Source organism: Oncorhynchus kisutch, linkage group LG16 (genome assembly GCF_002021735.2).
Source record: "Oncorhynchus kisutch isolate 150728-3 linkage group LG16, Okis_V2, whole genome shotgun sequence".
NCBI classification, from domain to species: domain Eukaryota; kingdom Metazoa; phylum Chordata; class Actinopteri; order Salmoniformes; family Salmonidae; genus Oncorhynchus; species Oncorhynchus kisutch.
In genome coordinates this window covers 6,012,366-6,024,673 of record NC_034189.2, presented here as the reverse complement: position 1 = coordinate 6,024,673, position 12,308 = coordinate 6,012,366, and positions in this window count along the sequence as shown.

The window sequence follows — 12,308 nt, the reverse complement described above, 5'->3', positions numbered from 1 at the left end:
TAGATCAAGTCATTAATAGAAATATCCTCCTGCCTGACAATCAGAAAAAAAACACATTAAGGGAAAACGAACCACTGATGCCCTACAAAGTTCCACTAAACATGGGGGATTTACTCTCACCTTTTGGAGTTGAAAACTAAATGAAAAACCATGGTAAATAAATAAACACAACTGGGTGAACATAACCTTTGGCAAAATCCCTTACCAAAATCACATTCTAAAATCCCTTACCAAAATCACATTCTAAAATCCCTTACCAAAATCACATTCTAAAATCCCTTACCAAAATCACATTCTAAAATCACATTCTAAAATCACATTCTAAATCCCTTACCAAAATCACATTCTAAAATCCCTTACCAAAATCACATTCTAAAATCCCTTACCAAAATCACATTCTAAAATCCTTTACCAAAATCACATCCTAAAATCACATTCTAAAATCACATTCTAAAATCACATTCTAAAATCAAATAAACTGAAAAAAAAAAATGTGTCAACGGTAATAAAATGGGACAAAAAACCGTTGCTATAGACTGCAAAAAGAAACAACTAAAGCGGGTTAAGCTGATTTAGATGGGAAAATAAGAACCATCACATATAAAAATCTGATTGTATTGGTCTCATAGACAGATATCTGGCATGTGTATGTTATTGGGGGTGTAGTGAAATGCTTGGCCACTAGATGGAGGTATAGCTTAAGTATTGGGCCATTGACTCTCCTGTTGGCTGATTCGAGAGAGAGAGAGAGAGACAGACCACAAATACAAATTCCATCTAGACACCGTTGCCCTAGAGCACTCACAATACTATACATGCCTCGGCCTTAACATCAGCGCCACACGTAACTTCCACAAAGCTGTGAACAATCTGAGAGACTCATCCCTGCCACTTCCACACTATTTGCACATAATTGGACATTTGAAATGTCTGTATTCTTTTGTGAGTGTAATGTTTACTGTTAATTTTTTTGTTTATTTAACTTTTGTTTATTATCTAGTTCACTTGCTTTTGGCAATGTAAATACATGTTTCCCATACCAATAAAGCCCCTTGAATTGAATTGAACTGAGAGGAAGAGAGCAGAGGGTTCAAGGGTCATTCAAGGGTTTTTCTTTATTTTTACTATTTGTATTTACATGTTTTACAAGTCAAAGGCGACCTTGAAGAATCTCAAATATAAAATATATTTTGTTTTGTTTAACACTTTTTGGTTACTACATGATTCCATATGTTTTGATGTCTTCACTATTATACAATCTAGAAAAGACTAAAGATAAATAAATAAAAACCTTGAATGAGAACGTAGGTGTGTCCAAACTTTGACTGGTACATTGTTTTACTACTTAATCCCTAATTCAAAATTTAAAAACTTTATAGATAATTGTGTAAATGTACACTACCGTTCGAAAGTTTGGGGTCACTTATAAATGTCCTTATTTTTGAAAGAAAAGCACATTTTATGTCCATTAAAATAATATCAACTTGATCAGAAATACAGTGTAGACATTGTTAATGTTATAAATGACAATTGTAGCTGGAAACGGCAGATTTTTAATGGAATATCTACAGAGGTGTTCAGGGGCCCATTATCAGCAACCATCACTCCTGTGTTCCTAATGGCACGTTGTGTTAGCTAATCCAAGTTTAACATTTTAAAAGGCTCTAATTGATCATTAGAAATCTCTTGATGTTAGCACAGCTGAAAACTGTTGTTCTGATTAAAGAAGCAATAAAACCGACCTTCTTTAGACTAGTTGAGTATCTGGAGCATCAGCGTTTGTTGGTTCGATTACAGGCTCAAAATGGCCAGAAACAAAGACCTTTCTTCTGAAACTCATCAGTCTATTCTTGTTCTGAGAAATGAAGGCTATTCCATGTGAGAAATTACCAAGAAACTGAAGATCTCGTACAACGCTGTGTACTACTCCCTTCACAGAACAGCGCAAACTTGCTCTAACCAGAATTAAAAGAGGAGTGGGAGGCCCCAGTGCACAACTGATCAAGAGGACAAGTACATTAGAGTGTCTAGTTTGAGAAACAGACGTATTGGACCAACGCTGGTCTGACAAATCGGAATACACGCTTCAAGATTGTTTTGATCACGAGGACTGAGATATGTTTCCGGGTAGCCTCAGAGAATAACATTGATGTCTACGCTGATTCGGTGACTGAGTTTATAAGGAAGTGTTTAAGAGATGTATGTACCCGACTGTGACTATAAAAACCAACCATAACCAGAAACCGTGGATAGATGGCAGCATTTGTGCAAAACTGAAAGTGCCTACCATCGCAGGGTTCCCAAGTGGCTCAGTTGTCTAAGACACTGCATCTCAGTGTAAGAGGCGTCACTGCAGTACCTGGTTCAAATCCAGGCTGTATCACATCGGGCTGTGATTGGGACCATAGGGCGGTGCACAATTGGCCCAGCGTCATCTGGGTTTGGCCAGAGTAGGCCATCATTATAAATAAGAATGTGTTCTTGTAACTGACTTGCCTGGTTAAATAAAAAACAACAATTAGATGTAAACCCCATATCTGAGGCTATTATATAAACAGCGTTATGGTAATGTGGCCGCACCGTCTCCCATGAGCCTCACCAAAATGTAACAAACGGACCAGTTTGTAGCTGGATTCTTCTTTTATACCTTCTCCGGAACGTAAACGTTGTTCAGACCTCAAGTTCTGTGAGGTCCTTGTTTTTGAAAGAAAAGCAATTTTTTTGCACTTTAAAATAACATCAAAGTGATCAGAAATACAGTGTAGACATTGTTAATGTTGTAAATGACTATTGCAGCTCACAAGTCCTCAACTGGAAGCTTCATTAAATAGTACCCACAAAACCCAGTCTCAACGTCAACAGTGAAGAGGCGACTCCGGGATGCTGGCCTTCTAGGCAGAGTTTCTCTGTCCAGTGTCTGTGTTCTTTTGCCCATCTTAATCTTTTCTTTTTATTGGTCTGTCTGAGATATGGCTTTTAATTTGCAACTCTGCCTAGAAGGCCAGGATCCCAGATTACTGGTACTATTTAATCCAGACAAACTAAACACCATCTTTGCTTTGAGGATAATACAGTGTCACTGACGCGGCCCGACTGTGGGCTCTCCTTCTCCTTCTCCCTCTCCCTCTCCTTCTCCTTCTCCTTCTCCCTCTCCCTCTCCTTCTCCCTCTCCTTCTCCCTCTCCTTCTCCCTCTCCTTCTTCCTCTCCTTCTCCCTCTCCTTCTCATTCTCCTTCTCCCTCTCCTTCTCCCTCTCCTTCTCCTCCCTCTCCTTCTCCCTCTCCTTCTCCTTCTCCTTCTCCCTCTCCTCTCTCTCCCTCTCCTTCTCCCTCTCCTTCTCCCTCTCCTTCTCCTCCCTCTCCTTCTCCCTCTCCTTCTCCTCCCTCTCCTTCTCCTTCTCCCTCTCCCTCTCCTTCTCCCTCTCCTTCTCCTCTCCTTCTCCCTTCTCCCTCTCCTTCTCCTTCTCCCTCTCCTTCTCCCTCTCCTTCTCCCTCTCATTCTCCCTCTCCTTCTCCTCCCTCTCCTTCTCCTCCCTCTCCTTCTCCCTCTCCCTCTCCTTCTCCCTCTCCTCCTCCTTCTCCTTCTCCTTCTCCTCCCTCTCCTTCTCCTTCTCCCTCTCCTTCTCCCTCTCCTTTTCCTTCTCCTTCTCCCTCTCCTCCTTCTCCTTCTCCTCCCTCTCCTTCTCCCTCTCCCTCTCCTTCTCCCTCTCCTCCTCCTTCTCCTTCTCCTTCTCCTCCCTCTCCTTCTCCTTCTCCTTCTCCTTCTCCCTCTCCTTTTCCTTCTCCCTCTCCTTCTCCCTCTCCTTCTCCTTCTCCTTCTCCCTCTCCTCCTTCTCCTCCCTCTCCTTCTCCCTCTCCTTCTCCTTCTCCCTCTCCCTCTCCTTCTCCCTCTCCCTCTCCTTCTCCCTCTCCTTCTCCTTCTCCTCTCCCTCTCCCTCTCCCTCTCCCTCTCCCTCTCCTTCTCCCTCTCCTTCTCCCTCTCCCTCTCCCTCTCCTTCTCCCTCTCCTTCTCCTTCTCCTTCTCCTCCCTCTCCTTCTCCTTCTCCTTCTCCTCCTTCTCCCTCTCCTTCTCCTCCCTCTCCTTCTCCCTCTCCCTCTCCTTCTCCTTCTCCTTCTCCTCCCTCTCCTTCTCCCTCTCCTTCTCCTTCTCCCTCTCCCTCTCCTTCTCCTTCTCCTTCTCCCTCTCCTTCTCCTTCTCCTTCTCCCTCTCCTTCTCCCTCTCCTTCTCCTTCTCCCTCTCCCTCTCCTTCTCCCTCTCCTTCTCCTTCTCCTTCTCCCTCTCCTTCTCCTTCTCCTTCTCCCTCTCCTTCTCCTCCCTCTCCTTCTCATTCTCCTTCTCCCTCTCCTTCTCCTTCTCCTTCTCCCTCTCCTTCTCCTTCTCCTTCTCCTTCTCCCTCTCCTTCTCCCTCTCCTTCTCCCTCTCCCTCTCCTTCTCCCTCTCCTTCTCCTTCTCCCTCTCCTTCTCCTTCTCCTTCTCCCTCTCCTTCTCCTCCCTCTCCTTCTCCTTCTCCTTCTCCCTCTCCTTCTCCTTCTCCTCCCTCTCCTTCTCCCTCTCCTTCTCCTTCTCCCTCTCCTTCTCCCTCTCCCTCTCCCTCTCCTTCTCCTTCTCCTTCTCCCTCTCCTTCTCCCTCTCCCTCTCCTTCTCCTTCTCCTTCTCCTCCCTCTCCTTCTCCTTCTCCTCCCTCTCCTTCTCCTTCTCCTCCCTCTCCTTCTCCTTCTCCTCCCTCTCCTTCTCCCTCTCCTTCTCCTTCTCCCTCTCCTTCTCCTTCTCCATGGCCGACGTGAGTAAGACATTTAAATGTGTTAACCCTCGCAAGGCTGCCAGCCCAGACAGCATCCCCAGCCACATCCTCAGAGCATGCACAGATCAGCTGGCTGGTGTGTTTACGGACATATTCAATCTCTCCCTATCCCAGTCTGCTGTCCCTACTTACTTCAAGATGTCCACCATTGTTTCTGTCCCCAAGAATTCAAAGGTAACTGAACTAAATGACTATCGTCCCGTAGCACTCACTTCCGTCATCATGAAGCGTTTTGAGAGACTAGTCAAGGATCATATCACCTCCACCTTACCTGTCACCTTAGACCCACTTCAATTGTCTTACCGTCCCATGGGTGTGTGTTCAGCACCTTCCTGTAGTTTCTGTTCACACACGACTGCGTGGCCACGCCTCTAACTCAATCATCAAGTTTGCAGACAACACTACAGTGCTAGGCCTGATTACCAACAACGACGAGACGGCCTACGGGGAGGAGGTGAGGGAGTGTGGTGTCAGGAAAATAACCTCACACTCAACTTCAACAAAACAAAGGAGATGATCGTAGAAACAGGAGAGGGAGCCCCCCCCATCCACGTCAACAAAACAAAGGAGATGATCGTGGAAACAACAGAGGGAACACCCCCCCCCCCCCATCCACGTCAACAAAACTAAGGAGATGATTGTGGACTTCAGGAAACAGCAGAGGGAGCACCCCCCTATCCACATTGAAGGGACAGTAGTGGAAAGGTGGAAAGTTTTAAGTTCCTTGGTGTACACATCACAGACAAACTGAAATGGTCCACCCACACAGACAGCGTTGTGAAGAAGGCGCAAATGCGCCTCTTAAACCTCAGGAGGCTGAAGAAATGTGGCTTGTCACCTAAAACCCTCACAAACTTTTACAGATGCACAATCGAGAGCATCCTGTCGGGCTGTATCACCACCTAGTACGGCAACTGCTTTGCCCATAACCATAAGGCTCTCCAGAGGGTAGTGAGGTCTGCACAACGCATCACCGGGGCAAACTACCTGCCCTCCATGACACCTACACCACCCGATGTCACAGGAAGGCCATAAAGATCATCAAGGACAACAACCACCCGAGCCACTGCCTGTTCACCCCGCTACCATCCAGAAGGCGAGGTCAGTACAGGTGCATCAAAGCTGGGACCGAGAGACTGAAAAACAGCTTCTATCTCAAGGCCATCAGACTGTTAAGCAGCCACCACTAGCGTAGAGAGGCAGCTGCCCACATAAAGACTTGAAATCATTGGCCACTTCAATAAATGGATCACTATTCCCTTTAACCACTTTAAACAATGCCACTTTATATAATGTTTACATACCCTACATTACTCATCTCATATGTATATACTGTACTCGATACCATCTACTGTATCCTTATGTAATACATGTATCACTAGCCACTTTAACTATGCCACTTTATATAATGTTTACATGTCTTACATTACTCATCTAATATGTATATACTGTATTCTATACCATTTACTGCATCTTGGCTGCTGTCGCCCTGTCATCGCACATCCATATATTTATATGTACATATTATTATTCATTCCTTTACTTAGATTTGTGTGTATTAGAGGACTGGCCACCCCACATAGCCTGGTTCCTCTCTAGGTTTCTTCCTAGGTTTTGGCCTTTCTAGGGAGTTTTTCCTAGCCACCGTGCTTCTACACCTGCATTGCTTGCTGTTTGGGGTTTTAGGCTGGGTTTCTGTACAGCACTTTGAGATATCAGCTGATGTACGAAGGGCTATATAAATAAATTTGATTGAAATTTGATTGATATTAGGTAGTTGTTGGGGAATTATTAGATATTACATGTTAGATATTGCTGCACCGTCGGAACTAGAAGCACAAGCATTTCGCTACACTCGCATTAACATCTGCTAACCATGTGACCATTAACATCTGCTAACCATGTGACCATTAACATCTGTTAACCATGTGACCATTAACATCTGCTAACCATGTGACCATTAACATCTGTTAACCATGTGACCATTAACATCTGCTAACCATGTGACCATTAACATCTGCTAACCATGTGACCAATAACATCTGCTAACCATGTGACCATTAACATCTGTTAACCATGTGACCCATAACATCTGCTAACCATGTGATCATTAACATCTGTTAACCATGTGACCATTAACATCTGCTAACCATGTGACCATTAACATCTGCTAACCATGTGACCAATAACATCTGCTAACCATGTGACCATTAACATCTGTTAACCATGTGACCATTAACATCTGCTAACCATGTGACCATTAACATCTGTTAACCATGTGACCATTAACATCTGCTAACCATGTGACCATTAACATCTGCTAACCATGTGACCAATAACATCTGCTAACCATGTGACCATTAACATCTGTTAACCATGTGACCCATAACATCTGCTAACCATGTGATCATTAACATCTGTTAACCATGTGACCATTAACATCTGCTAACCATGTGACCAATAACATCTGCTAACCATGTGGCCATTAACATCTGCTAACCATGTGACCATTAACATCTGTTAACCATGTGACCATTAACATCTGTTAACCATGTGACCATTAACATCTGCTAACCATGTGACCAATAACATCTGCTAACCATGTGACCATTAACATCTGTTAACCATGTGACCATTAACATCTGTTAACCATGTGACCATTAACATCTGCTAACCAGGTGACCAATAACATCTGCTAACCATGTGACCAATAACATCTGCTAACCATGTGTCCATTAACATCTGCTAACCATGTGACCAATAACATCTGCTAACCATGTGACCATTAACATCTCCTAACCATGTGACCAATTTAATCTGCTAACCATGTGACCAATAACATCTGCTAACCGTGTGACCAATAACATCTGCTAACCATGTGACCATTAACATCTGCTAACCATGTGACCAATAACATCTGCTAACCATGTGACCAATAACATCTGCTAACCATGTGACCATTAACATCTGCTAACCATGTGACCAATAACATCTGCTAACCATGTGACCAATAACATCTGCTAACCATGTGTCCATTAACATCTGCTAACCATGTGACCAATAACATCTGCTAACCATGTGACCATTAACATCTCCTAACCATGTGACCAATTTAATCTGCTAACCATGTGACCAATAACATCTGCTAACCATGTGACCATTAACATCTGCTAACCATGTGACCATTAACATCTCCTAACCATGTGACCATTAACATCTCCCAACCATGTGACCTTTAACATCTGCTAACCATGTGACCATTAACATCTCCTAACCATGTGACCATTAACATCTCCTAACCATGTGACCATTAACATCTGCTAACCATGTGACCATTAACATCTGCTAACCATGTGACCATTAACATCTGCTAACCATGTGACCATTAACATCTCCTAACCATGTGACCATTAACATCTCCTAACCATGTGGGCATTAACATCTGCTAACCATGTGACCATTAACATCTCCTAACCATGTGACCATTAACATCTGCTAACCATGTGACCATTAACATCTGTTAACCATTAAGATTTGATTTGATATGGAAAGTACATCCCTCATTCACAGTTTGTTGGCGTCATCTCATCTCTAGTATGATAAGATGAGTGTGTGTGTGTGCGTGTGTGCGTGTGTGCGTGCGTGTGTGCGTGCGTGTGTGCGTGCGTGCGTGTGTGCGTGCGTGCGTGCGTGCGTTATCTCTAGTATTTCAATGTATTGGAGTCTGTGTCTCTCTCACCTCAACAAACACACCTCTATGAATAATTTCCCATAATACACAGCATCACTTGGACAACAGAATGAAAATAATAACATTATTCAACGAGCCCCTGTTACTACTATATACACACACAACAGTGGTTAGAGTGGTTAGAGTGTTGGGCCAGTAACCAGCAGGTAGCCTAGTGGTTAGAGCGTTGGGCCAGTAACCAGCAGGTAGCCTAGTGGTTAGAGTGTTGGACTAGTAACCAGCAGGTAGCCTAGTGGTTAGAGTGTTGGACTAGTAACCAGCAGGTAGCCTAGTGGTTAGAGTGTTGGACTAGTAACCAGCAGGTAGCCTAGTGGTTAGAGTGTTGGGCCAGTAAACAGCAGGTAGCCTAGTGGTTAGAGCGTTGGGCCAGTAACCAGCAGGTAGCCTAGTGGTTAGAGCGTTGGGCCAGTAACCAGCAGGTAGCCTAGTGGTTAGAGCGTTGGGCCAGTAACCAGCAGGTAGCCTAGTGGTTAGAGCGTTCGGCCAGTAACCAGCAGGTAGCCTAGTGGTTAGAGTGTTGGACTAGTAACCAGCAGGTAGCCTAGTGGTTAGAGTGTTGGGCCAGTAACCAGCAGGTAGCCTAGTGGATAGAGCGTTGGGCAAGTAACCAGCAGGTAGCCTAGTGGTTAGAGTGTTGGACTAGTAACCAGCAGGTAGCCTAGTGGTTAGAGTGTTGGACTAGTAACCAGCAGGTAGCCTAGTGGTTAGAGTGTTGGGCCAGTAACCAGCAGGTAGCCTAGTGGTTAGAGCGTTGGGCCAGTAACCAGCAGGTAGCCTAGTGATTAGAGTGTTGGACTAGTAACCAGCAGGTAGCCTAGTGGTTAGAGTGTTGGGCCAGTAACCAGCAGGTAGCCTAGTGGTTAGAGCGTTGGGCCAGTAACCAGCAGGTAGCCTATTGGTTAGAGCGTTGGGCCAGTAACCAGCAGGTAGCCTAGTGGTTAGAGCGTTGGGCCAGTAACCAGCAGGTAGCCTATTGGTTAGAGCGTTGGGCCAGTAACCAGCAGGTAGCCTAGTGGTTAGAGCGTTGGGCCAGTAACCAGCAGGTAGTCTAGTGGTTAGAGCGTTGGGCCAGTAACCAGCAGGTAGCCTAGTGGTTAGAGCGTTGGGCCAGTAACCAGCAGGTAGCCTAGTGGTTAGAGCGTTGGGCCAGTAACCAGCAGGTAGCCTAGTGGTTAGAGCGTTGGGCCAGTAACCAGCAGGTAGCCTAGTGGTTAGAGCGTTGGGCCAGTAACCAGCAGGTAGTCTAGTGGTTAGAGCGTTGGGCCAGTAACCAGCAGGTAGCCTAGTGGTTAGAGCGTTGGGCCAGTAACCAGCAGGTAGCCTAGTGGTTAGAGCTTTGGGCCAGTAACCAGCAGGTAGCCTAGTGGTTAGAGCGTTGGGCCAGTAACCAGCAGGTAGCCTAGTGGTTAGAGCGTTGGGCCAGTAACCAGCAGGTAGCCTAGTGGTTAGAGCGTTGGGCCAGTAACCAGCAGGTAGCCTAGTGGTTAGAGCGTTGGGCCAGTAACCAGCAGGTAGCCTAGTGGTTAGAGCGTTGGGCCAGTAACCAGCAGGTAGCCTAGTGGTTAGAGCGTTGGGCCAGTAACCAGCAGGTAGCCTAGTGGTTAGAGCGTTGGGCCAGTAACCAGCACGTAGCCTAGTGGTTAGAGCGTTGGGCCAGTAACCAGCAGGTAGCCTAGTGGTTAGAGCGTTGGGCCAGTAACCAGCAGGTAGCCTAGTGGTTAGAGCGTTGGGCCAGTAACCAGCAGGTAGCCTAGTGGTTAGAGCGTTGGGCCAGTAACCAGCAGGTAGTCTAGTGGTTAGAGCGTTGGGCCAGTAACCAGCAGGTAGCCTAGTGGTTAGAGCGTTGGGCCAGTAACCAGCAGGTAGCCTAGTGGTTAGAGCGTTGGGCCAGTAACCAGCAGGTAGTCTAGTGGTTAGAGCGTTGGGCCAGTAACCAGCAGGTAGCCTAGTGGTTAGAGCGTTGGGCCAGTAACCAGCAGGTAGCCTAGTGGTTAGAGCGTTGGGCCAGTAACCAGCAGGTAGCCTAGTGGTTAGAGTGTTGGCCAGTAACCAGCAGGTAGCCTAGTGGTTAGAGCGTTGGGCCAGTAACCCAAAAGGCTGACAAGGTAAAAATCAGTCGTTCTACCCCTGAGCAAGGCAGTTAACCCACTGTTCCCTGGGTGCTGTGGAGTTTGATTAAGGCAGCCCCCCGGCACCCAGGTCTGTCGGGGCCCCTGTCTGTCGGGGCCCAGGTCTGTCGGGGCCCAGGTCTGTCGGGGCCCAGGTCTGTCAGGGCCCAGGTCTGTCAGGGCCCAGTTCTGGCAGAATCTGTGCAGAAGATCTAGGTGGTGAAGCACCAGATCATCATCAAACAGTAGACGTTTGACTTCAGATTCTAGTAGGTTGAGGCCGGGTGCTGCAGACTGTTCTAGTGCCCGCGCCAATTCATTGATATACTGTATATGTTGAAGAGGGTGGGGCTCATGCTGCTTCCCTGTCTCACCCCACGGCCCTGAGGAAAGAAATGTGTGTGTTTTTTAACCCATTTTAACTGCACACTTGTTGTTTGTGTTTGTGTACCATTAATCTGTATAGATTGATGCCAAATTGAGTCAAAAGCTTTTTTTGAAATCAACAAAGCATGACAAGACTTACGTGGTCTGTCATACGGTATTTTGGCAAGAAGCCGATTTGACATTTTGCTGAGGACATTGCTTTCGCTGAGGAAATGTATGAGTCTGCTGTTGGTGATAATGCAGATGATTTCCCCAAGGTTGCTGTTGACGCATATCTCACAGTAGTTATCGGGGTCAAATTTGTCTCCACTTTTGTGGATTGGAGTTACCAGACTTTGGTTCCAAATATTGGGGAAGATGCCAGAGCTGAGGATGATGTTATCAAGTTTAAGTATAGCCAATTAGAATGTGTGGTCTGTATATTTTATCATTTCATTTAGGATACAACACCACAGGCCTTTTTGTGGATGGAGGGTTTGTATTTTGTCCTGTAGTTCATTCAATGTAATTGTAGAAGTTCTGGTCGTCTTTAATAGAATCCAGTGGGTTCTGGTAGTCTTTAATAGAACCCAGTAGGTTCTGGTAGTCTTTAATAGAATCCAGTAGGTTCTGGTAGTCTTTAATAGAATCCAGTAGGTTCTGGTAGTCTTTAATAGAATCCAGTAGGTTCTGGTAGTCTTTAATAGAATCCAGTAGGTTCTGGTAGTCTTTAATAGAATCCAGTAGGTTCTGGTAGTCTGTTTTCTCATTTTCTCATTTTTCTCTTTTTTCCTCCTTCTGTTTAAGTGATTCACCAATAAAGTCAAAACACTTAAAACACTCTCTCTCTCTCTCTCTCTCTCTCTCTCTCTCTCTCTCTCTCTCTCTCTCTCCCTCTCTCTCTCTCTCTCTCCCTCTCTCTCTCCTCTCTCTCCCTGTCTCTCTCTCTCTCTCTCTCTCTCTCTCTCTCTCTCTCTCTCTCTCTCTCTCTCTCTCTCTCTCTCTCTCTCTCTCTCTCTCTCTCTCTCTCTCTCTCTCTCTCTCTCTCTCTCTCTCTCTCTCTCTCTCTCTCTCTCTCTCCTCTCTCTCTCTCCCTCTCTCTCCCCTCTCTCTCTCTCTCTCTCTCTCTCTCTCTCTCTCTCTGTCTCTCTCTCTGTCTCTCTCTCTCTCTCTCTCTGTCTCTCTCCCTCTCTCTCTCTCTCTCTCTCTGTCTCTCTTTGTTTCTCTCTCTCTGTCTCTCTTTGTTTCTCTCTCTCTGTCTCTCTTTGTTTCTCTCTCTCTGT